Below are 27,071 nucleotides of genomic sequence, written 5' to 3' on the forward strand. Positions count from 1 at the left end.
TGAACTCATGAGGTTCGCACAGACCCACTTCTCCAGCCTGTCCAGGACCCTCTGGATGATATCCCATCCTTCCAGTGTGGCAGCTGCACCACTCAGCTTGGTGTCATCAGCTTGCAGATAGTAAAATAACACCCAGCCTCAATGCATCTAATTCTAATGTTATCCACGGATTTTGCTGTATCAGATTACCAAAACTGTGTATGAACTGCATGTATGAATTACATCTACCTGACTGATGTTTCTGAAACACATCTGGTTACACTGCCACCTTCCTGCAGGTATTTCAGTATGTGGCAAAATCCATAGTACAATGTTCACTTTTAAAACAGGGCACTGGGCTGCTTTCAGATCTTTTAGTAAGGTATCTGCAGTTAACAGAAGTCCTTGTATGAGCATTTGCTCTGTGAACTCTGAAAATTAAGTATATAGTATGTAATGGTATGTAACTAGCTAATCAGCTACAAAAAAAGTACTATGAATGTATACTCTAAAAAATAGAACTTATTAATCTTAATATATCTTCAAATTTACAGATTCTGAGAATAAAATAGCTCACAAAAAGCCTTGAGATAATCCAGAGTAATTTTGAGTACACTGGGTATAAGATACTTACAGAAGAGTGATTAATACAGTTCTCCAGCGAGAATACACAAAAAGGTGAAATTACTCCCATGTTTGCCTTGAGAGGTTCTGAAGGTTAGAGCAGATGAGATGTTATAAAGATTTCAGTATTTAAGATGTCAAATGGAGAACAAGGATTCATTTAAAAGTCTGAAAGATTTGTTTTATAAACAATAAAGCACTGCCTTATCCAGTTGATGCTCTGCTTTTCAAGGGTCCAGAATTACAATAGAATTGTAATGAGCTTCAGATCTGAAACATGACTGATGGAAGATGTCTGCTAAATGTCATGTAAACAGTGTTCCACTGCTAGAATACTATTTTGTGTAATTGCAGAGAGTGAGTAATTAGAAGAGAAAACATGATGTTAGGTGGAAATTAAGTCTTTGAAGGGAAATCCTGGTCATAGAGAAATAAATGAAAATTTCCATTAGCTTTAATGAGCCTAAAGTTCACTTTTGGAATTTAAAGTTTTATTTTCTTTATTCCTTGACCAGATATAACACTTTCACTGTATTTTTCTGGTATGCTAATTACAGGTGCAAATATACATATATACATACACACAGAGATGAACACATAGAATGAACCAGAAACCTGTATTGTTCTGGAAGGTACATAAATCATGTGCTCAAATTAAACCTATGAATAGTGTAGTCCCATATAAATCAGATCCTTGACACTAGGTATGCTCTTAAATACACATACATTGGAGTTCCTCTGTGGACAGAATCAGGTACCTGCAATCAATATTGCTCTCATTAAAGTAAACCTAGATTTACTTTAACGGTCATTCTGCAACAGACAGATGTTTGGAACTCCACTGTAATTCTAAGAAAGTAGAGGTTTTCACGATGTTCATTCAAGAATGTAAGTATATTCACAAAAAAAAGGTCAAAAAAAGGTTTACTGTTGAATCTGAGTCTGTCACAGCTTTTTTAGTAACTCGTATCAAAAAGTTATGCGCAACAAAACTGTGCAGCTTGCCTTTTGATGTTTTGTCCGATAAAAACGCTTGTGAACATATCTTGAAAGAGATCATAAAATCATGTCCTTACAGTGGCCTTTTAACTAACTATTAATAGTGAGACTTCAGTGTTTTACAGTTCAGTAATGCAGTTTTTCAGTGGATGGAGTCTTAGGCTGATTGCCAGCTAGAACAGTATTCAGACAAGCATCCTCTACACAAAAGTTTGGAGAAGGCAATGGGAGAAATCTTTTAAAGTTCCCATTCAATAGTATACACACTATGATAAAAAGATGAAAAATCAGGCAGAGAAGGAAGGAATATAAGTTTTCATAGAATCACAGAATAGTTTTGGTTGGAAGGGACCTTAAAGATCATCTGGTTCCAACAACTCTGCCATGGGCAGGGACATCCCACTAGCTCAGGCTGCCCAAGGCCCCATCCAACCCGGCCTTGAACACCCCCAGGGATGGGGCAGCCACAGCTTCCCTGGGCAACCTGTGCCAGGGCCCCACCCCTCTCATGGTGAAGAAATTCTTCCTTATGTCTAGTCTAAATCTGCCCCTCTCCAGTTTATATCCATTGTCCCTCATACTATCACCACAAGCCTTTATGAGTAGTCCCTCTCCAGCTTTCCTGTAGCCCCTTTCAGGTACTGGAAGGTCGCTATAAGGTCTCCTTGGAGCCTTCTCTTCTCCAGGCTGAACAAGCCCAACTCTCTCAGCCTGTCCTCATATGGAAGGTGCTCCAGCCCTCTGATCATCTTTGTAGCCCTCCTCTGGAGCAGTTTGAACAGCTCCATATCCTTCTATGTTGGGGATTCCAGAACTGGACATAATACCCCAGATGAGGTCTCACAAGAGAGGAATAGAGGGGCAGAATCATCTCACTCGATCTGCTGGCCACGCTTCTTTTGATGCATCCCAGGATACAGTTGGCTGCAAGTGCACACTGCTGGCTCATGTCGAGCTTCTTATCGACCACCATCCTCAAGTCCTTCTCTGCAGGGCTGCTCTCAATCATGTCATCTCCCATCGTCTGCTGAAATCGAGGTTTTAAGTCAGGCATTGCTGTTAAACACAGAATTTATTTATGGGGTTTTTTTGGTGTACATTTGTGGCAAATCAGAATCTGTTGAATACAGGCGCTTTTCTTTTTGCTTAATGCTACATCTTTGAATAAGATCCTGCATTTCCTTAATCAGAATGACTGAGAAATGGCAATGTTTTTACTGGAGCTGCTCTGTGGGCATGGTACAGTGGGGTTAATTCACATTTCACAAAGGAGTTACGGTAATTGCAGAAATAAAGTGAAGCTTCTTGCCTGTCTGTGTATCTCGGAGGCTGTATACCACACTCCTTCACGCTTTACTTTATAATGACAGTCAAGCAAGCAGCCACAAGCAACCAAATAAAAATGTGTTTCTATTTTTCCCCAGGAAAAAAAGAGTTAAGTAGTTTCCCCATACTACAAGAACAGGAAGACTCCAGCAGGGAGGCCTGAATTCCAAGACTGGGGTAATACAGAACTTTGCAAGAAGTTATGCAAGTTAGAGGTCTGCAACACAGAAATAAACATCAGATTAATTGCAAATGAATCATCTGAAACATTTCTTGTCTTGTCTAGAGTGCTTGAATATTCCCAAATAAATAATGAGCTTTGGAAGGTACTCATGTCCCCAAGAGAGACATAAGTTTCTGTAAACTTGACTTGAAGAAGTATTGCTGCAGGCAACGAAATCTATACAAGCAAACAAAGCCCAAGAGATAGGTTGCCTTCTGGCAGACTATTAGAAAACATTTTTTTAGCAACTAGCTGCATTCTTCAAAATAATAACTATTATTTTTGAATGGAAATATTTTCTCTTTGAAGTAGTATTTTAAAAAGCTTTGGGATCAGAACATACCAGAGTAAGTTTTATCGCTAATCCTACTGGATATGGATGCAGCATGGCTCAAATCTACAAGAACATAACCAGCAATAGCTTGGTTTTTACTCTGTCTGAGCTTAATGGCTGGTCTTTTACTCTTTTTTTTTTTTTTTTTTATGGGGGATGGTTTCCATGAACTCTCAGCCCAACTTTGGTTCTGAAGGTCTGGGAGACTGCAGGGCTTTTCTGTGCTTCAGACCAGTCAATTTGATGGTCCTTCATTAAAGGCCCTTCAAGGGGACATGGAGACAAGTCCTCCAAACTCTGGGGAAGACACATACAATTCTTTATCGCAGCCTTTTCCCCCAATGTTAACTTAAAAAGACAAGTAAATATAGCTTTTCTGCTGGGAGAATTTGCAGATCTGGTTTCTTCTTTTAAAAAATGATAAAATAACCCTGGAAGAGTAATACGAAATGCTGTATTCTGAATACCGTGACTTGTAGATTTAAAAAAATTATGATTTTAATAAACCCTCTAAATTTGTGAGCTGGACACCTGATCTCTGAAAATATATTTCCCCCCATCCTACAAAAACAATTATGCACTTGCCACTGAACAGCTGCTTGCTTCCAACATTCAACAGAGTATAGACTAAGGAATGTGCATTTGGAGTCTAACACAGAGATCTAGAGGCAAAATTAAGGTTTCTTTATGTTAATTAAAAAAATAGATTATGGCATGAAATCTAACTGTACCTATTTACAATCGCTTTAAGAAATTGTTTGGCAAACTGTTAACTTTAGCCATTAAAGTAATTATTCAATGTGAGAGAAAGATGTAACAATTACATTTAAGATCGGTTTGCCAGAACTTTCTTATTTATTCATTTCAATGACAATGCCTTTAAGAATAATGATAGAGGAGTGTCTCATCATGAAATATAACAAGTGACACCTTCACTTCAAACACAGATTTCTGTTTTCTTCAGCAGATTTACTGCAAATGCATTGCTATACCTGTTGTTAATTGTAGTGATTTAAAGTCCTACACTTCAATCATGTACTCCTAGGATAGGGAGGATAGTAACTTCAAGAGTGACTTCTATACATCTCCTTTTGTAGATCTATTTTGAAAAGAGTTACACAGAGAAACTTTCAGAAATTCAATAGAAGTTTTTGTTGTGAAGTCCTGAAATTTTGTTTTGGGAGAAATTTCTACTGCAGGGCCAAAACAATGACAATGCTCAGCCACGGGTACTTATGAACTGTGCTATAATTACAAATAACATCTTAGACATGACACAAGCACCACATATTTCTTTTAGACACAGCAAAGAATACAAATTAGTTTCTGCTAACAAATGGTATTCTAAGTATTAAGTTTTCTATTTAGATGAAGTTTTCCCATTGTCTCATTACTTCAGACAGCATTTATGCTTTTATGCCTTTTACTTTTTTTTTTTAGGAGATATTCTACCAAAAATAAATAATTAAACCACTGATGAACTGTCAAAAGGGAACATTCATATTTTAACGCAACATTAACATTTCGGTAATTAACATGGCAGTTAATTCTTTTAGCAGATGTAACAACATTAGACTTGTAAATTTTAATTAAAGTTAATGGTTCACGATAGCTGTAGGGATCAGGCATCCTCTCTGGATACTGAAAACATGTCTAATGTGATTAGAAATACTAATTGAAGAAAAAAGGACTGCAATAGTAATGACTGCACTTCTTTATCCTCCTAAATTATTACAAACCTGCAGCAACTTGAAAAATATATTTACAGGAGGAAGCTTGATGAGTCAAACGCTCCCCTTGAAGAAATTAAAAGGGGTCAAGAGAACATTGCAGACACTTTCTGTGTGTTAGAAGAGTGAAAAGCATTAATTGAAAGCCACTGCTCTTTCCTTATCCTCCTGAGACCATATTCCCAAGAAATACTATAAAGTTTTTTGGCTACATTTCACATCCCTTTTGCATTTAATTAGGAACTAATGTGTTACTTTTAATTCCCTCGGAGGCTTTGAATTCCAATAGCAGGCAGAGAAACAGGACTGGCACTGGGAACTATGACTCAAGTGGACGTTTCTCAGTTTTAGTGCAAGTTAAGAGATTGGTGGTGAGTCCTTTTCACGGCTTGCTGATACATGAAACATTTTAATAAGCACAGGGAAAGGATTAGTTTTACTAAGGGTAATTACAAGCTGCTAGCCGCCTATAAAATACACTCCCATTTTATTGTAAAATGCCAACAATATTTATTTCACTTGTTCTGTGGATTTGTTTTTCTCTAAAGCTAGCTCCAAAGTCTGCTGAAGTCAGTAGAAAAATTCTGCAGTCCTTATTCCAGCAAAATTGCCACTAAAAATCATGTTCTTTCTACTGGGAGTTCCGGCTAATAAAGATTAAACACTGGAAATTAAATTTCCTTTTTTAACTGACAATAGTTATTTTTACTATAAACGCAGCTATTCCCTGCTAGTGCCGTTAGCTCTGTTCCTGTCAACACCCTTCCAACATCATCATAAATTATTATTCATTTGCATTACGGCACAGGCATAGGCTCCATTCTATCAGGCAAAGTGCAAAGACATGGTGAGAGACAATTCTTGTTTGGCAGAGTTGCACTCTAACCCATTGTGACACAGGCTGAGAGAAAGGATGGTAGGAGTACAAATGCTGGTTTATCTTATTTTTATTTTTAGCTGAAAGGCTGGAACAAGAGATTACAAAATTTGGTCAAGCTTATATGGAAAGATTGAATAAAGCTATTTGAATGAAATTTATTGAGTAACACTGGAATTCAGAACATTTGCAAAGGTTTATATTAGCCTCAGAGCAAAGAACCTACGTGCAAAGTATGTACCTTTTTGTCTTGTGTCAGGCCTAAATGTGAGCACTAAATGGTGTTTAGGTAATCATGAACCTTAGGCTGCCTTTCTACAAAGGTGTACATTTTATTGAATTCAGATAAGATGATCTGAATTGTGCACTTTGAATAGCTGTCCAGTTTTATCAGCTATTTATCAGCTAGATACAGTCAATAACATAATGCATTTGAATATGCAGCTCCATGAGGTCTGCAGCTCCATGACCTGATTGTGTGCTAGATAGCCAAGTAATGCTTTTACCTTATCTTTTACTTTCTATTGGAATATCCCAATATATTTTAGAAACTTCTAACTTCTCCCTCTGTTACTACATAAAAGCAGTAAGTTGCTTCTATGGATTCCATAGGGATTGAACACTGTGAGTAAAACAGTGTGGGAGACTGATCTACCCAAGGATTTAGTCAGGTGGGAGTGGGAAAACAAAGCTGTGGCTAATGTTTCAGTAAATGTTTTAGACATTACTTCTTCATTTTCTAGACATGAATGAAGCTAATATGATTCTCTGTATGGATCCATAAACATGGATATTTCTTTTATTTGACTTAAAATGTAACAATTTAATAATTTACTGCATTTTTGTTTTGTTGTTTTACAGTAATAGCGACTCAAGCATAACACAGTTTCTAGCAGCTATGAATTACTAAAATAAAGGAAAAACTTGACTGAATTTTCTCTTTTTTTTTGGTTAAAATGTCCAGATCCAACAGCTAAGAATTTCAGCCCAGGTCTTCAGCTGTGTAAATCAGCATGACTCCATTGAATTCAGAGCAGCTATGCTGACTTACAGCAGCTAAGAATCTGGACCTCTGTGACACCAAATATACAGTTTACAGGTTTTATTGGCAAGTACATGTTTATAGACTTGAAAGCAGTTTCTAATCCTGTGTCATATTGTAAACACTACTGTCTTGGACAAACAGAAAGGAAGATTATTTGGGAGCTGGAAGACTTACCCACTTCTGTAAGTGTTTATTTTATATTAATATGTTTCTGTTCTTCTGTGGAAGAACTTCATGCATGAAAAGTCATTGCCAGACGCAAGCTGGATAACTTCTACTATTGGAAAAATACACTAGTAGTCAGATTCTGGCACTCAGAGCAGAGCAATCAATTAACTTACAAGGTGGAAAAGTGAAAACTATATAAAAGGAACACTTGGCAGTCACTGCTTAGTGGTTCATTGTCACAGAGTTACTGAGACCAAGACATTTCTAATGTTCAAAATGGATCAGACCTTTAGACAGATATAGAGGATGTCCTAGCAAAAAAACCCCAAGTCTTGACAAGAACAGAAGCCTGATGTATAAAGGTTTGTGATAAATATTCATTAAGTAGGAACAATAGCTACAATACGACATAATATGAACTCAACAAGTGTTGCTGGATTATCGAACAGAGTCACTGCTGTTGCGTGCAACTTGAGCATGGTACAAATATCTCTAAACTGAATTTGAACTCACTAGCTGGGAAGTCTATTACCAAAATTTCTGAAATAAGGGAGAGTAGCTCTGCCCTCAAGGAACATGGGGAACGTGAGGGAAGACGTGGACAGACTGGGGTGTAAAATATCTGAAGCATGCTCATCTAGCTGCAGTAGAGTGGGAAACTCAGATGGTCAGAATACCCTGTCCTGTACAGAGATCAGCTTGCAGTTAATTATCCCGCACCAAACTTTTTTATTACCAGAAAGAAAGCTAGGTTGGGCTTACTGCAATAACTATAATAAGCCTACAATAAAAATACAAATATTTTCTTCCTTCACTTAAACAAAAAACCATGTATTATGATAATACACAGAAATAACTGCAACAGAGCAAAAGAAAATTTTGAAAGAGAGAAATATATTTTACTGTTATTATGTATATAGCACCATATTTTAGGGAAAGGACTTTTTTTTGATCACAATTTTTAAGAACAAAATTCAGAGGCTAGTTGTACCATTATGCGTTGCCTTGCCAACCAAAACACTGTGGTTTAGAAAAAGGTCCATGGTTTCAGGCTGCTAATCATATTTTACAAGTTACACAGTCGGGGCCGTGGCAGAGTGTGCGCTGCCCACACTGCTGCTTCAGCAGAACTGCCAGCAAATTCACAGAGCACACCTGGCCTCGGCTCCTTGGGAATGATACTGCTGCATCCAGGCCTTGCAGTGGAGTCCCTGGGAGTCCTGCTGGGGCGGGCAGTGCCTGGCAACTAGAACCATCCTCTGTCTAGCAGAGCTCTCTCCTGCCTGGATATTTGCTACAGAAACCACCAACCAAAGTGGCATTTTGATGCCCCTCAAGCCAAATCCTGAAGGCAGTGCCACAAATTACAGAAGTCCTAAGTCTTAATTATTACCTATAATAATTTCTCTCCAAACAGTGCCTTTTAGGCTTCACGCTGGGGCTAGATATGCTCACTATGCTTACCAGTGCCTACTGGTGAAAATCCTCTTTCAACCTTTGTTCTTTCACACTTCTATACCTATGCTTTATTTAGTGTTATTTCAGAGAATCATAGAAGAGTTTGGATTGGAAGGGACTTAAAGATTATCCAGTTCCAATGCCCCTGCCATGGGCAGGGACACCTCCCACAGCCCAGGCTGCCGAAGGTCCATCCAACCTGGCCTTGAACACCTCCAGGGATGGAACAGCCACAACCTCCCTGGGCAACCTGTGCCAGGGCCTCACCCCACTCCCATAGTGAAGAAATTCTTCCTTACACCTTGTCTAAATCTGCCCTCTCATTTCAGTGATCTTTGGCTGAATGCATGTCTTCAAGATGTTAGTTTGCAGTATTCAGTTTGGAAGTAGACTATAATTTTCAGTTTACTCTCACTCTTGGTGTCCATACACTGTTTTTCATAAATGGCAAAAGTTTCCCATGCGTGACAAAAATTTATGGAAGAATCAGAACCAGTACCATAGAACCACAGAACCATACAATGGTTTGGGTTGGAAAGGACCTTAAAAATCATCCAGTCCGAAGCCCCATGGCAGAGACACCTTCCACTAGGCCAGGTTGCCCAAAGCCTTATCCAAATTGGCCTTGAACACCTCCAGGGCAGCCACAATTCCTCTGGGCAGCCTGTGCCAGTGCCTCACCACACTCACAGTAAAAAAATTCTTTATAATACCTAATCTAAATCTCCCCTCTCTCAGCTTAAAACCATTAGCCCTTGTCTTATCACTGCACTCCCTGATAAAGAGCCCCTCTACAGCTTTCCTATAGGCTCCCTTAAACTACTGGAAGGCTGCTATAAGCTCTCCCCAGAGCCTTCTCTTCTCCAGGCTGCACAAACCCAGCACTCTGGTTTGAGGATCCTAAATGAAAGAAGGACTAAAATCTTTTTGTTTCAAAATATTGAATTCAAAATCCAGAACAATCACCTTTTTGAATAATTATTGTTAGTAGTGTAAACCAGATACAGTTAGCTACTTGTTCAATGGTAGCATTATATTGATTATTTCAGAGTGACATTTTGCCACAGTTTTCAACTCCCTGAGTGCAGTATTTATCACTCTTTTCTAGCAGCCGTACACTCCTGCACAGCAACATTGCTGAAGGTTTAGAGTGCTCTCATATTGCTTGAAACTGAGTTGTCAGCCTTTAGGTTTAGAAGCCATCTTCTAAATATACAGTTGTACGGTCAGTCTCCACAATGTTTAAAAATGTCTATATTTACATGAAAAGGAACGTCTCTGTTTTCATTAGAACACAGTTCATCTCTGTAAGATGGTGAGCAAAATCACCTCTGGAAAAAAGTATAAAGCAATGTAATTTCCTGTTTTTTGTTGTCTGAACACTAAAAAGATTTGAAGCTGGCAGTCATACCCGTAATTTTTTCATTTATGGTTTAAACGGTAACTGATGATCCTTTCTGGGAAAACTTCTAACCTGCTCGTACTTCTCACCTGCACAGTTTAAGCAGTCACCATACAAAAAAAATGCTTTCATCTGTCATTTAAAATTTCTACCTGCTAATTTCATTTGATGCCACCCAATTCTTACATTATGGCAGGTAAGGAATAGTTATTCTTTTATCAATACTAATCAATAAAACTATAACAATGACAATTATCTTCCCTATGGCTTTCATAAGTTGACCTATCCACCCTCTATCTCCCTTCAGTCATCTTACCTAGTCATCTTAGTCAGCTGAAGCTTTCCAAGCAGCTTTCCACTTACACAAGTTTTTGCTTCCCATTAATTTTCCTTTTCATCCCTTCCACATTTTCTAATTCCAGGTTGGTTTTTTTCAGTTATCCTGCATAATTTGGTACCACTGGCCAACTTGGTAATTTTATAATCTCTTTTATTATTTACAGTGAGTATGTAATCCTGTCAGGTTCTAGTCAAAACCTCCCTCCACTGTGGAGATGGATCATTTATTCCTACCTATTGTCCTATCTGAAATCAGTAATTAGCTAAGTACAGGGCCTTTCCTTTTATTGCAGGGGAGCTTAATTTCTGTAAGTTTAAATGAAGATTTTGTCAAACAGATTTTTTAGGATACAGGAATCTTATCTTATCCAAGCTCACTCTTTCCACATACCTTTCCAAAAAACAGGTTTGTGCCACACAAAAGGCTCTGCTGCAGGAATCTCTTGTAATACCTACCTAAGAAAACATTTTTTTCCAGTCTTATCTTTGTTGAATCCTTCCGTCTTTAAATCAGGATCATTTATTGGCCCTGCAAAGTCTACAACAGCAGGCTTCCTGCTTCTGATGTGTTTGGAACAGGTTTTACAATAACATTTTATACCGTTACCACCATTTTCCTTCAAATGCTCCTGGCCTGTGTTTTACAATTCTACATGTAGCCTGCCAGAGGTTTTGCTATTTTCTGTTTTCCTCATCTGAATGCACTTTTTTTAGGAGTGCCTTTTTTGGTTTTCATTCTCATGTAGAGCTCTGCTAGTCTTTTGGAGGTCCTCTTACTGGCTTTGATAGATGACGTACTTACTCAGAAATTCTAACACAGGTCATTTTCCCCTTTGGCTAGTCCTTTTAATTTACTTTTAACAAACTTCCTTGATTTTATGTAGTCCTCTTTTCAACGTTCACTGTCGCTATGGTGATCTTATGTGGCCTTTTCATTTCTACAAGGGTGTTGAATTTGAATATATTATGATCAAAATTCTTAAACGGTTCTTTGATAAGGAAGTTCTGAGGAAGATTTTGTGCCCTGCTTGGTCCACGTCAGGATTCTCCAAGCTCCTCTGATGAATTGCCCTATTTAATTATTTATGTTATCTAAAGATTTAAGTTCTATTTAAGGACCTATCATAATATTTATCCAGTCCAGATATAACGGATCTCTCTCTTTACACATGTCTTCGTAGCCTTTCTGATTTCCCCTATCATGTCACAGGCAGCTATCCTAGCCTTTCTACTGTTAGTAACAAAGAACCAGAATAGAGGGAAAATAAAAGCCTGATTTTTCAGCTTCAAGGACTTGGAGCAGAGCAGTTCCCCTTTTGATCAACTTCCTGTAGTTTATTGATTTGAAGAATAGTTAACCAGCGAGCTGTTACGTTATGCTCCTACCTCTGTGACCCCAAAGGCATCTATTCCCATGCTCCACTGTCCTAGTGAGCTCTTCTGCCTTAAAGTTTTAAAGTTTTGAAATCTATATCTTACCTGAGTCTGAAGTTTATTCTGTTAATGAACGTCTCAAGAATCTAGATGTGCAATGGCCTGGGTAATAGTGGAAAGCAAGTTAGGAATCATCCAGAGAGTACGTCTAAATGTTTCAGTTCCTGGTTGGCTTTTATGTTGTTACCTAACAGTTTCTAGCTGGTTTTGGGCTCAGCAGCTTTGCCCTGGTAAAGGAAAGCACTGCAGTTCAGTCATAATTGAAGCATAACATTGCCATTCCAAATAATATCCTTTGTCATTGTTTAGTATTTTTTATATCCTTGAACCCTGACCATATTTAGAGGTTAGATATATTCACTGATTTCATTGATCAGAAAAAGGCTGATGAAGCTTCCTAGAATTAATATTGGTATGTAAATAGAGTTGTAATAGCAAGGCTAGGGAAGTGCAGTATCAATTGACAAACACCAAGGTCCTCGTTCCTTCTGCCTCTGGCCTGTTTGATTCCAGGTATAGAGCATTCATTAGCAGTACCTTCAGAAGCTGGTAAGGCTTAGGGAACAAGACGTTCTCCCTCCTAGATCCTTTACTTCAGCATGTCTTTGTCCATTTTCTCTAATGCTTTGCTAGCTGGTTAGGCAGCGTCCCCTCCAGCTTCCAAGGGAAGCATTTGCCAGAGATAAGCCTGCTCCTTAACAATCCCTAGGGCTACTGGGTCTTCTGCCTTTCCGATTCTGTCTGATATAAAAGCTCCATTACAGGGAATACTAGATGATTTTTAAAAAACTGTAAACGTATATTAGAAACAAAGAAAAACATCCCTCTATAAATAAACATTCGTGCAGCACAGGCCTCAAGACAAACTTCTGTGGTATGTGGAAGATTTGTCACTTTCCAAATTTAAAACTAATGGGTGCATTAATTAATATAAAAGGCTTCTTGCCTGGTCATATGATGGACTAATTAACAGAAGAAGCCTCTTCATTTTGAGGTCTTCTGATTCTCAAGCACAAAAAAGGAAACGGAAATAACCATCCTCTAAGAAGGGTAAGGTTGGAATACAGGAAAGAGAAGATGCTGCAGCAATTGGTAATGGCAGGCTAAAGTAGCTGTTGGATTCAGGCAAGCAAATGGTGAAGTGAAAATATTATGGAAATATAGTAATGCCAGCTACAGTGAAAAAACAGCACAGAGAAAATCAAGGAAAAAGAATGAAAGTTAAGTGCAGCGAGTATAAAAATAGGATGAAAGATGAAAAAAAGCCCAATACAGTCAGTTTAAGCAAAGGAAGACAGTGAGAAACCTACTGGAAAGAAAGGCAAGTAAGCTCTGGTTTATTCTCTTTTAATGCATGAATGTAGAGAAAGCTTCAAATGCTACATAGGCCTCCCCTGGTGACTGTGAACTGCTCATTTTCCATCTGAGAGAATCTAGAAAAGAGCAATAGCTGGATATTATAGTAGTAATTGCCTTTACTTGTAAAAACTATACCTAATAAGACTCGGTATTTTGTGGTCAGCTACACACCAAATATTAATCCCTTCTTTCTCCATCAAAGGTTCTGCAGACACGTGACAGTCTCCCACAGCTCAGTTTCTGGTTGGGACTAAAGGGACTTTTGGGAATGGAAAACATTCAGTAGAACGGCTGATTATAAATCTTTTGAGTGACTTCTTAACATTATATGGCAGGTGTATCAAGTATTCACTGTCAGACATGTGGGGGAACCTAAACTATTGAAATTTTTACAAGAAAAGAATCCAGGGAATTCTCCTTCAATAAACTGCTCTTGCAAGATATCTATCCATGAAAAAAAATACACATCTCTTAATCACATTTCCAATTTATTCTTTTGTACTGTACTTTTTAAAGAAATACAAAATGCACTTCAAAGGGGAAGATTATTGCGTATGTGTGATTCCGCAGCCAGAGAGGTCACCTCGTCACTGTATGCAGCTAGTGGCACCAAACAACCACACGCTATAATAAAGAGGAAGTGTAGAGGATGGTTAATAAACACGTTAATGTCAGAAAAATGAATGCCAGCAAAAAAGTAATTTCCCTGCAAACTTTGTATCACTGAATACAGTGCAGATTCTTCAAAGCTGAGAAGTTGTTTGCCTCAGAAGAAAATATGATTGTGTACAGAGGGAAGTGAATAGACTTTTCCCAGACAGACTGTCCCATTTCCTATTTATTCTACAAGAGACTTAAACCAAGTATAACTTCATCTGGTATAAGGAAAAAAAAACCCAACCCAATCCTTATGAGAACCAAAATGAGACCTTGCTTTGGAAAAAATGAAGTACATCTGATCCAAGACAGTTTTAAAACACTGTTTTTCTCACTGGAATGCCAGACATTGGTCTTTTACTGAGGGTTTCGCCACCTGAAGAAGAAGCTATTTGTTCACAACAATCTATAATCCTACTGTGGTCAGCTTTCATACTTTCCCTCCATTGTTGGTTCTTAAGATCTCCGTTCTGGGAAGTTAACTGCTTTTCCTCATCCTGAACACAAGCTAAACTTTGAGGAATCTGAGAAAAAGTAGTATTCTGTGATTCAGTTATTTTTTACCTACTTAACCCCAGTGCTGTTGTGAAGATAGAAGCTGGTGGCACAGGACTCATTGAGAATCTGGTATTTCTTGTTCCTGCCACTTTTATTTCTCCAAATATAGTGATGCCACGAAAAGCCAAACTCAATAATCAATGCCCAGTTGATTATTAAGCAGGTATTCTTTTAATAAACATCACTGGGGTACAAACGGGGCAACCCACCTGATGTGTCCAACTATTGAGACTGGTTACATGACTTCTGTACTGGTTTAACATACATATCCATGTAGATCCCAGGAAACACAGGTTAAACATACATACTAGTACAGATTTCCAGAAACATGTTACAAGTCCATTGCTTTTCGGCCACTCTTGTATGCACACCACAGTTAATCTGTGTGTTGAGGAGACTGATGGTCTTTAATCTTATCCCCTTCCTCCTTGTGTCCACTCAGCTCTGTTCTTTGTTCTGCTGCGGGACCGTCCTTTCAATACTTGATTTGTTCCTCGTTTCAACAGGTAAACAAGCTAAATTGCTGTTACAACCACATTCTTTGTAACTGCAAGCTGGCCTAGATTTTATTATTCTTATTACCGCTCGAGCTAACTCATTCCCTCAACATACCGATTTATTCCTTCCTCCAATAGCAAAAACAATACCACAAGAAGGATGTTGAGGCTCTGGAACGAGTCCAGAGAAGAGCAACAAAGCTGGTGAGAGGGCTGGAGAGCAGGTCTTACGAGGAGCGGCTGAGAGAGCTGGGGTTGTTTAGCCTGGAGAAGAGGAGGCTGAGGGGAGACCTCGTTGCTCTCTGCAGCTACCTGGGGTGGCGGGGGGGAGTTGTGGAGAGGGGTGTGCTGGCCTCTTCTCCCAAGTGACAGGGGACAGGACAAGAGGGAATGGCCTCGGGCTCCGCCGGGGGAGGTTTGGGCTGGACATTGGGAAAAAATTCTTCACAGGGGGGATCACTGGGCACTGGAACAGGCTGCCCAGGGAGGTGGTTGGGTCACCTTCCCTGGAGGTGTTTGGGACACGGGTGGACGAGGCGCTGAGGGACATGGTTTAGTGTTTGATAGGAATGGTTGGACTCGATGATCCGGTGGGTCTCTTCCAACCTGGTTATTCTATGATTCTATGAAGTTTCCCAGCTGTTACTCTCTGTCGATACCCAGTGTGTTCTGGACGGGAGCGTCATGATTTATACCCCAAACGCCAAGTCCATCGCCCGGGCCGCTGCCGTTCAGCGGCTCCCGGCGCAGCCGCCCCGCTCCCGCTCGGCCCCGCTGTGCCCGGGCCGCCCTGCTCGGGGCCGCCAGCCTCGGGGCCGCGCCCGGCGTCGCCGGCGGGGGCGGGGCCGGCGCCGTCCCGCCCCGCTCCTCGGGGATGCCGGGATGCGGCCGGGCCCGGCAGGGGGCGGAGAGGAGGTCGGGGCCGCTGCGGGAGCCCGAGCCGCCCGCCGGGAGCCCCGCTAGGCGCCCCGCCCCGCTCCGGCCCGGCCCCGCGGCCCGAGAAGCCGGGCGGGAGAGGGAGGCCGGCCCCGGGCCCCCGCGGCGGGAGAAGGCGCGGCCAGGCTTCCCGGTGAGCGGGGCGGGCGGGGTCCCGGCGCCGTCCCCGCCGCGGCCCCCGCCGCTCGGGCCGCTGGGGGTCCCGCCCGCCGCCCCTCGCCATTGGCCGCCGGGGCCGCGCGCGCGGCGCCATTGGGCGCGGCGGCCGCCGCTCCGCCCGCCGGGACCGAGCGCTGCGGGCGGGCGGCGGGGGTTGTGGCGGCGGCGGCGGAGGGGCTGGAGGGAGGGAGGGAGAGAGAGGGAACCGGGGCTGCTTAGCCTGCGGAAAAGGAGGCTGAGGGGAGGCCGTATCGCTCTCTACAACTACCTCAAAGGAGGGTGTAGCGAGGTGGGTGTGAGTCTCCTGCCAAGTGACGGGTGGTAGGACGGGAGGCGACGGCCTCAAGTTGCGTCAGGAGAGGCTCAGATCGGACAGGAGGAAAAACTTAATCACCGAAAGCGTTATCGGGCACTGGAACGGGCTGCCCTGGGAGGTGGTTGAGTCCCCGTCTCTGGAGGTGTTTGAAAGAAAGGAAGAGGAAATACTGAAGGATACGGTTTAGTAGTGGACAGGTGCAGTTGGTCTCAGTGACCTCTAAGGTCTTTTCCAGCCCAGCTTCTCTGCTGGCCGGGGCAGCCGAGGGGGATGGCCCCGTCTGCTGAGTTCCCTGCAGCAGCCACGGCCCAGCGAGACGAGAAGTCACTGTTATAAAAAGTGGTACATTCTGATTTAAGCTAAAATAAAGTTCATCCTTGTAACTGTGTATCTTGAAAGTTAGACAGAACGCCCCTCTGGTAGCATGTTTATTATAGCGTGTTTTTTCCGATGTTACCTCCTGTGTGAGGTGTGGTCTGTGCTGAACAGGTGGGTCTTCTGTAATCACCTGTTTGTAATCTCAAATGCAAGTTCAGGCAGAGAGCTGGAGCCAGCTCCAAATTAGCAAGAGATTTGACTGTTGTGGGGTTCATAATTACATTAAAATTAGTCCTTGGAAAGTAATGGAATATGCAAGAGATTTCTGAAAAAATTTATATGTATGCATCTAATTGGGAAATATATTCTGTAATATAGTCTGTAACCAGCAGTGGTTTTGTTGCATGCAATTGATGGAGGTCACTCCCTTGCATTGCTCAGACCTGATTAAAGGCTGCTTGCTTTCTAACATTCCAAAACGAGTCTTGGGAGAGTTTGTTTGCCGGTATTTTCATTATCACCAGGTGGGTGCCTGTGCTGCAGCCCCGGCCCCGCTCACAGGTGCTGAATGCTGAAACCACTCAGGATGTTAAACCTACTTCTGATAAAAAATGATGAGATCTGTGTGCATTACATTACTCAAATATTTGACTCTTGATACTGGAAAACAAGTTTCTTAATTTTTTTTCACTTCTTGCACTGACTGAACAGTAATTTTTTTTCTGCCACCTTTGGGGTGGCAGATAGCACTGTTTGCCCAGAGCGCAATGACAGCATCACCTCTTGGGAATGGTCACATGTAAGAATTTTGCTGCAGGTACTGGATAGATTTCCTATGTAAAGTTGTATCGCAAACTTGAGATGCAGTAACTACAGTGAATGATATCTTAATTTGTAAGGTAGAGACTTCGGATGATTAGATGTCAAGTGGATATTTGCATCTCTGCTAAATCAGGAAGAAAGAAGTCTAAAAATGTTTTACTTTCAAGGCTATCTAGAAAACATTTCAGTGTTGAAGTGCTGTCTAAATGCCTGTATTTGAAATTCTCAACTGGAGCTGTCTTGAGAGGTACAAAATTAAGTAGGAAACAGTCATTAGTTCATGGCTGTGAAAAACTTGGGCAGAGGAAGGAAAACTGTTTCATGTGGTGGAAAAGGAAACTTACAAGCAGTCTGGGGACAGCTGTAAAGTAAGAACTTAAAGCCCTCCAGGTTTGTTTGCTTTTCTATTTTAATGCTGGAAGAAAGAACATTTTTTGAGAACACTTGTTCTTTAATTTCAAAACATGGTATTATATTTATAAATATGTGGTGTTTAGGTAGATGGTTTCTTAAAGAACACTTAGAGATTTTCACTGTAAGGGCAGAGTTACTGCCTTTATTATAGATGTCTTCTATTCAACCTACCAGTTAGTCATTGGAGTAGGAAAATAATATGAGAACAAATCAAGGAATCCTTGCAAACTTTTTTGACTGTCTTGCTACAGTGTAATCTGGGGTCTACAAGGAATAGACACGTAGAATCTCACGCCTGTCATAGAAACTTGCTTCCAAAGGAAAAAACCTAACATTTTAGGGTTTGTCTGAAGGCTTGTGAGCATATGAGCAACTCAAATGAAAAACAGAGCACAAGAAAAACGTTATTCATTTTAGTGTGACCTGTGGTAGCTTCTGAATTGTGGATAAAGGCATGGGTGGGGTATATGGCACTTCTTGTACAAAAGAGTTGAGTTCATGTACATAAAACCTAGCCAGTCCAGTATATTGGTCCACAAGGACAGTTTGGTGAGGCCATTTGTGTGAGTGTGCAAAAAACAGTCATGTTTAGTAAACTTGGTACAATATCTGTCGGTTATACTAGTCCTACGTTCAGTTTTATAATCATCGATGTCTTTTTGCCTTCTGAAGTTTGACATTGTTCCAAACAATGTTCTGTGCTGAATGGATGAGTTCACGTTACCTTGAAGAGTCTCCTGGGAAAAGTCAAACTGCGGTAACTTCTCTACCTCTGAGGGACTTTTGTTCATTGTTTGGGGCTTTACCAAAAATCCCTGCTGATTCCTGAGGAGTAGTGCTTAGGCATGGTGTGGAAGGGGAGGATTATCTTGTGCAGGTTAATACGATGCATAGTCATAGGAGTTAACTGACTAATTTCCAAGAAAATGTGTTTGGTTTAGCTATGTTCCATGTGCTTTGCAAGAGAGATGAAAATAACTGGCCAAAATACTAAAATGGTGATGAGAACAGCCTTCAGAGCACTGGTTTGCTGTATTTATCACCATTTGACACTCGTGTGGCCACATGGGAAGGAAATTGACATTAGAGTGAAGTACATTGCTACTTGTTTCCTTTTTCAGTAAGTATTAAAAGGATTCTTGTTGTCAGGTTAGTTAAAAAAGTTGAAGAGAAGCAATGTTATTAAAATTAATTGGAAATAATCCTGTGCGTTTGTCTCTGGCATGTGAAACATAAGAGTGATTCAGTCACAATTTCTGTAGCTAGAAAATACGCAGTATATTTGAAGTGTCATTATTCCCTGTTGGGCAAACAGAACACATACTTATGTAGGGGAATTTGTTATAAAATTTTAAACAAGGCATTAAAAAGAGGAATTTGTAAGAAAATACTATGAACCATCACATAAAAATCTAATTGCATGAGGTTAATCTTGTGATATTAGTGTCTTCTCGCTGTTGATTATAGGTGACAAAGTAAATTGAGTATTTGAATCATCTGGCATTTGGGAGTTTGCATACAAACCTCTCTGCTTTAATCTGCTTGGAATGATTTATAGCAAAGTTATTCCTGTCTTATTTGATAGCTAGATCTTCATTGGACCAGATTAATTAGTTTAAAATGTCATAAAAGTACATGTAAAGCTTGTGGAAGAAGTCCTTGCTAAAATCTTTGGGAGACATTTGATTTGGGTGCTGTGAAGTGATGGTGAACCAGTCTTTTTCAGTTCATTTTAATCTTCTGTTGTCAGTGTATAAAGTTTTACAAAGGTATCGATTCCTTAAAAGCTGAAAGGCAAAAACATTGTATATGAACTTAAAGTTAATTCTAAAATAAGTAAAAACTTGTGGTGGGAAAATGCATAACATTCTGTCCTGTAGAGGCTTGTCCTATCTACCCTTTTTGTCCTCTCGGATCCAAAAAAAGGATCTGTCTTTGCAGCAGTGAACTTCCAGTACTTGGAAATGAGTGAAATTCAGAGCTGCGTTAGGTGTGTAGGCTGCTTGTGAAGTTAATGGAGATAAGTAGGACTTCAGAAGAGGAGCACCCAGCAGCCTGCAAACTGAGCACTTAATGTACTATTAGTCATTGAAGATACTCCAAAATCAAGAATGGATATTGCCTGTTCTAGCCAGCGGTGGTTTAATGTAAAACATAGGAACAGTAGTGGACTTCAGTCTCTGCCTGCTTCTGAAGTGAGTGTGCTGGCTGCCAGCTGCTTTGCCTCTGGACCCATGGATCCTGGATTACTTTCTAGTGTCGTGCATGGTTTCAGGATTCAAAGGTAATGCTAGTCAGAGGATCATAGAAAGCCTATTAAATACGAGTGGTGTTTCTTTTCAGTATAGTGTGTCATTCATTCCATCATCTCTGGGGTAGCACAGATTTTAAACTATTTGCTGCAGATATATTGTTTTCAGTTTACAAATGTGCATCTAGCACCAGCAATATGGTATCACAAGGTGTTATCTTGCACTGGTTTCTAAGATATTCAGATTTTTCTTTAAGGATTATGTGGAATTTATTGTTAAATATATTCTACTTCACCTGTAGCAATGTGGACGTTATCAGCTATGGTTGTGGCACAGTAATGCAGCCAGCCTTCCAAACTCGGTGTGTTTTCCCCTGTGCCTAGCAATAGCAGGTTTATGAGACAGTGCTTTTAGCCTTTTAATTTGTCCTGCATCTTTTTAAACTCCTGTGCGAATCTCAACTGCTTACGCTTATAGTAAGTCTCTTCTGCATCTCTTTATGAATGAGGTATTTTTACAGGTGTATTTAAAACTACCCCTTTGTTAGGGAAGGGTCTCCTGTTCTCCTCTCTGCCTACTAGAGTTGTGAGGTTGTAGAGCTGTAAGGGTTTCCAAATCATGTCTTGGCTTTCTTTCTCTGAAAAGATTTGCTTTTTTTTTTTTATCTCCAGTTTGGCTTGTTACTCAGGTTTATTCTCCTTCCATTTGCTTTGTTTTCTGTTTCTGCTTTCCCCGTACAGTATTTTGTTGACAAAAATCTTGGCTTGGTGTTTGACAAATTGCCTTCTCTCTATGCTGGCTCACGTGTTGCTGTCATAGCTATTTTGAGTTTAAGTACTTCTTAGCGTCTCTACCTAAGGGTGAAGTAAAATGAAGCGTGGTGAGCTAATCCACTAGCATGCTGTTGCCAGAACAGAGGTTTTCTGTTCGTTTTACAGTCCCCTTCCTGCGTCTTGCATCTTTGAACTTTTACTTACTTTTTTCTCTGGCATTGCATAGACTCCAGTGTGTGTTGATTCAGTTCACTGCTTGCTGAACATAAACCCAACTGCATTAGGGAATTAAATCAGCTCAGCAAAAGGTCCTGAGAGTTCGAGATGGCTACGCAGGGTCATGTAGCAGAGAAAGGGAGAGCAAGCAAGACCTTTGGTTGTCACTGAGGTAATAGATTGACTTGTATAATTTCATGTCAGAGATGTGCTTTGATGATAGATTTAAGCTAGGGCTGCCCTACCCACTGTGTCTTCCCCTCTGTCTTTTGCCAGTACAATTCTGTCCTTGTCTCTGCAATGGAATGTTTGGGGAACTGGACTGGAAGACTTTTTGCCAAGGTTAGTTTTCAGCTAACTTCAATTACCTTACCAGGAGTCTAGGTAGCCACAGGAATGCCACTGGGAGGGTGAGGGTCTGGAAGGCATGGCTGAAGGCAGGGAAAGCGGCAACATCACATAATTGGTCCATGCTCTCTTAAAACTGAATCCTTGCAGAGGTTGCAGCACAACAGAATGTGGTGTGGGCAGAGGATTTGCTTTCTTAATAGTGTTGTAGTTAGGTGCCATACGTGGATCATGATCACGTCACAGTGAAAAGCTTTGCAGGGTATTTATAATCAGCTACTCAGTATGAAGAAAAGTGTTATCTTTCTTTGCAGGTTAATAGAAATTAGATGAAAATGTAGAAGCCTGCTGCCTGAGCAGTTTCAGTTCCTTTTTCTTCTTCAGTTCCTGTGAAACGACAGACAGCTCAAAAAAGGACGAGTCAGTTTATGTATGTGTTGGGGTTGTGTGGCAAGGATTTTGGTAGTGAGGCCAGTTATAGGCGTGGCTTCTGCTGAAGGCTGCGAGAAGTCAGGAGTGGTTGTCTCTGGGGCAAACCCACCTCTGGCCATGGCCAAGCCAAGCAGTGATGGTGGTAACGCCTCTGTGGTCACGTATTTAAAACTTAAATATTTAAGATGTGTGTGTGTGTGAAATGATGAGGGTCTTCCACACCTGTGACTGGGCTGCCAGGGCTCAGTGGACCAGTTGGGCCAGCCTGGCAGCCAAGAGAGGCAAGGAGGAAACAGTCCTGCAGACACTAGGTGCAAGAGAGAAACAACCATGTGGACATGAGGTGCAAGGAAAATGAAGAACAAGGTTGGGGAGGAGGTGCTTCAGATGCCAGAGCAGGGATTCCTCTGCAGCCCATAAGGAGTCCTGATGAATGTCCACCTGCAGCCTCTAGAGGACCCCACACTGGAGCAGGTGGAGATGTTCAAAGGAGGCTGTGACCCCATAAAAACCAGCACTGGAGAAAGTAGTGGAGGTCTGCAGCCTACAGGAAGGGCTCATATTCGAGGAGTTTGTGGAGGACTGTCTCCTGTGGGAGGGACCCCATGCTGGAGCAGGGGAAGAGAGTGAAGAGTACTCCTGAGGAGAAAGGAGCAGCAGAAACAACATGTGATGAACTGACTGCACCCCCCTTTCCCTATCCTCCGACACTGCTGGAGGGGAGGAGGTAGAGAGTTTGGGAGTGAGTTAAGCTTGGGATGAAGAGAGGGATGGGGGAAAAGCGTTCTTTTTGGAATATGGTTTTGTTTCTCAGTATTTTGTTCTTATTTGGTTGGTAATAAATTAAATTGATCCCAGCCTCCACTCCCCCCCACTGAGTCTGGTTTTGCCCGTGACAGTGTTGGTGAGTGATCCCTCACTGTCCTTATCTTGACCCATGAGTTTTGTCTTAGTTTCTCTTGACTCTGCTCCCCAGTGGGACTCAGAAGGGGGAGGAGGAGTGTGCAACAGGCTGTGTGGTTCTTTGTTGCCCTCTGGGGCTAGTGGTCGCTTGGCTCTTTGCCAGCTGGCTCAAAAGGAGCACAAAGTACACAAAGTGCCTTTGGGAGCACTCAATTTGCCAGATAAGCTGTGGAATTGAGTGACATAATTGAAATGGAGAAGGGGAAGTAAACAAAATGCAACTTCTTAAAGTGTGCAAATGAATCAAGAGGAAAGGAAGCAGGCTTGTGAAGCAGGAGAGCTTGGAATCTCATCATCTTGTCAGACAGCCCTGACAGAGAGCAAACTCTTAGTAGCTGGGCAAAGATGGTGACTGGCACCTGCGTTTTCAATGTTGGAATGAATGTATGCCTGATAAATTGGGACAGATGCATGAGAAAATTGCATATGAACTCTTAGCATATTCTCTTATTTTTATGTAGATTTTATTTGCATATAGTTACTTCTGCTCTTGCTAAAACCAATTTTTAACCCAACTTGACTATCTGTACTTTTTGCCTACTTTGACTGAACACCCATGAGTATGAACACAAGTTTGTTGAAAAATTCGGTGTTAGTTATTTTCATATAGATGGTTAATCGGTAGATTAACAAGTGCTGAGAATGTGTTATGCACATTCAAGGCTGTCCCTACAGAGGGGAGGAATGTCCTGCCATCCCACAGGGAATATTCAGCTGGTAGGGTATTAAAAAAAAATACAGGCTTTTAGAAGCTGTTTCTCAAACTCAGGCTAATCCTACTTCTGCATATGCATGTATATTCAATCACTTTCAGTGCTTTAGAAGTTGCAAATACAACTTTCTCTGTTGTGGATACTTCTGCAGAGGACTTTACAAATTAATATGAATTTTGCATGTTTTAGAAGGCTTTTTTTTTTTTTTATATGAAGCAAATTTTAACCACTGTCAGCTAATGGTAAATATTCTGTGTGTATGTATGTAGGTTATATGTACACAATCTATAAATAAATCTGCATAGGTGTATATATATGTGTGCATATTTATATATCATTATGCATATATATAACGTATATAAGTATGTATTTATAGTAATTGGGATAAATGACAGATTTTACTGTTCTAATTATTAACTTCGTCTTTGTCTTGAGTTTGTGTTATCCCTTGCCAATTAAGGTCTTGATTGTCTTGGCACGGTTCAGATGAGTGTCAACTTAAATGCGTTTACTTTATTTTGCTATTAACAGAGTGAGAAAAATAAACTAGAGTGGTAATTGCTTGTTCATTTGATAAATGAGTAGTTTAAATAATCAGCAGCATTGCAGTACACTATAAATTAAGTAAGTTGCTGTAATATTTTATTGACTATGTTATGTTGTGGATTGTATGTTTCTTGTAATTTGTGATTAACCGCAGACCAATAAAAAGTTTAATGTTTTTGAGAAATGGACAATGTGGGTGGGGCAGGAGCATGACCAGTCATAGAACATGAACTTTAGTGGAATGGCATTGATTTGCTATTATTTTTAATTATTGAAAATGTTTCAGCATTATTTCATTTCTAATGCTGTCTTTAAGCTGAGTGTGTAACTTTATGAATGGATGGCTTAGTAATATGGGTGTATTTAACCAGATTTCATCTTAATGCTCTATGCCAGTCAGGAATAATTTACTGAGAGGATGCTGTCACCCCTATTGTTTGGAAGTTTGTTTTTTTTTTCAGTTCTGCTGTTGCTGAACTCTTGTCGTTTGTGTTAAAGATACCTGAAGTATGCCAGTGGTGGGAAGGTAGATGAATAACTTCTTGAAATACGTTATAGCACTTAAACTACAACCAAAGTGAGTTTCATCTTCCTAGTAACATTCTGGGGTGGAAGGGTGGGGATCACAACAAAACCACTTGGAAGTGGGAGAGCTGTTTTTCAGTTAAACTGCTAAGGGTGCTGGTTTTCTTGTGCTCTCTGGAGATACTCAGATACAGGAAGCCTGTAAAGGCTTTGGACTTGTCAGAGTTCTGAGAGCTGCTTTTGGAACGCTGTATGTGGACTGTTGTTTTCCAAGTATTTCCTGGTGTTTGGGAATGTACTAAAAATATTCTGTATGAAACTGAAGTGACTTTCACTTGGCAAGCAAAATGTTTCAATTATGACATCAAAAAAAGTGTTTCTGTTCTTCAGTGGTTTATGCTGAACACCAGGAAAAAATACATTTTAGTGTTAGAGAATTATTAAGGATTAAATTTCAGGTTAGTTTGCTTCGTTGGGCATGACTTCTGACTTCCCATTACTTTGAAAAACAGAGCTGTGCTGTTGTTTAATGTAACATGAGTGATAGTTGTGATGCTTGTTTTACAGCTGTCGACATTGCCTGGTTTCATCCAGGATCTTCCCCGAGTGAGTCCTATATCCTTGCTTTTAAAGTCACTTTGAAAATTCATAAACTGCAACCTGTACCATGGCTGCCGTTGTTTGAGTGGGTGCTGAAGAGAGCAACCTGACAAAGTGTGAGCCAGGTTTGATGAGGAAGCCAGTTCCCTCCAAACAGCTGGCCCTTTTTCCCTAGAAGAGATGAAGTATGACTGTTAAGATGGTGTGTTCTGTAAAGCTCTAGGATGCCTGTTTCTTAACCTACTCACATTAAGCTCCAGGACCAACCTGTAATTGCTGCATTAGCAAGGGAAAAAATGGTCTAAAGTTTGTTTCCTCCCAAAAGGTGTATGGCTTTCATCTGGCAGCTGACAGCTGCTGTTATGTCAGAGAGCAGAGCTGGAAGAGAATGGGTACGCTTGGACTCCCTAGCATAGCCTTCTGGGGTTAATACCCACCTTGTGGGATGGGTAATTGTGGGTTACTTTTTGTTTTGGATTTTCAGTAAGGCATTTGGAAATCTAAATCCTGTTTTTCAAAGCATAGTTTTTGCTTTATTTTCAACCAAGGTGACTATTGGAGTGTTCTACCTGAGTTTAAATTGTACTTTTGCATGGTGGAGAGTCAATGTGTGGTATTAGCAAGTGGGGATGTTACTGTAGCCTGTATTCTTGTATGGAAACTGATATTAATATATAGTTCTCTTCTCAGCTGAGGATGGTCCTTATCTTTGAATTTAGGGAGTAAAGATAGTTGAAAAATTTAGGGATCTAAAATTAGTAATTTAAATTGTGTGTTAGATGCTGAAGAGTCTGACTTGTTGACACCAGGAAGTATGGAGCATGCATGGAGTTAAGTGGATAGTTATTTCTGGAGGGCCTTGGCTCTAACCTAACTACAACAATACAATGGTTATAGTAAAAACTAAAAATACCTGCCTTAGTTGCTAGTGTAATCCAGAGGTAAACATAGTACATTCTGTCCTTTGTGAACAGCAACTAAAGTGACCAAATGCCTGAGCAGCACATTGTGTATGGTGTAACTTAGTATTTTTCTGTGTTAGTAATTATGCGGAGTAGTTACAGCTGTATTCCTCAGAAAAAAGACTTTTAGATTCTCAGTAGAACTGTAATGCTCTAAATATTCTTTTAAATATATACTTTTTAAGAAGTATAGCTATTTCTTCTGTGACATTGTTTACTGAATGTCCTCACTTAAGATCCAAAATTAACAAAGAATAGTGTATACCATGTAGTTAATGGAAACCGTACAACATTGAGACTATTAATGATATTTTCTACAGGATAACATTGCATTTTCTTGTTGTTGTAGAATTGCCATCTGTGAAAGCAATAACATTATTGCCTGAATACCATGAAATGTATTTCAATGTCAATGGTTTATGGACTTGGAGCTATGAAAATACTGTTTAAAAAGCATGTTTCATGTCATTAGGCAATGCATTTAAGCTTTTCCTCCTGAAATAATGTAATCATGTTTGTAAAGACATAGTTGCAAGACCTAAGATCATAAGGATTTCAAGTTTTTCCTACATGTATCTTTTTTTTTTATCCTTTTAAAAATGTTATTTTAAAATATATTCCAGTGAAATGTCAGTGGTGAGCTCTGGTTCCTGTTCGGGAGTAGGTTCTCTGCTCTGATGTCGCTAAGAGAGGCATGGGTAATGTCACCTCTCCAAGAGGAGGCTGTTGTAAATGACCTGGAAAGCTGAGTGCCAGGACCTGAGCTT

General features: G+C 40.5%; 1 protein-coding gene across 1 annotated transcript in view; it reads left to right on the forward strand.

The window, feature by feature from the left end:
- Nucleotides 1–16,019: 16,019 nt before the first annotated feature.
- The window catches only part of NEK7 (NIMA related kinase 7), a 69,905-nt gene continuing 58,853 nt past the window's right edge, over nucleotides 16,020–27,071 (forward strand). Inside the window, exon 1 of the mRNA XM_069862547.1 lies at nucleotides 16,020–16,078. The gene's annotated coding sequence lies outside the window, so the exon portion shown is untranslated. The remainder of the gene's footprint in view (nucleotides 16,079–27,071) is intronic.

Source organism: Phaenicophaeus curvirostris, chromosome 8, assembly GCF_032191515.1.
Source record: "Phaenicophaeus curvirostris isolate KB17595 chromosome 8, BPBGC_Pcur_1.0, whole genome shotgun sequence".
Taxonomy (NCBI): Eukaryota; Metazoa; Chordata; class Aves; order Cuculiformes; family Cuculidae; genus Phaenicophaeus; species Phaenicophaeus curvirostris.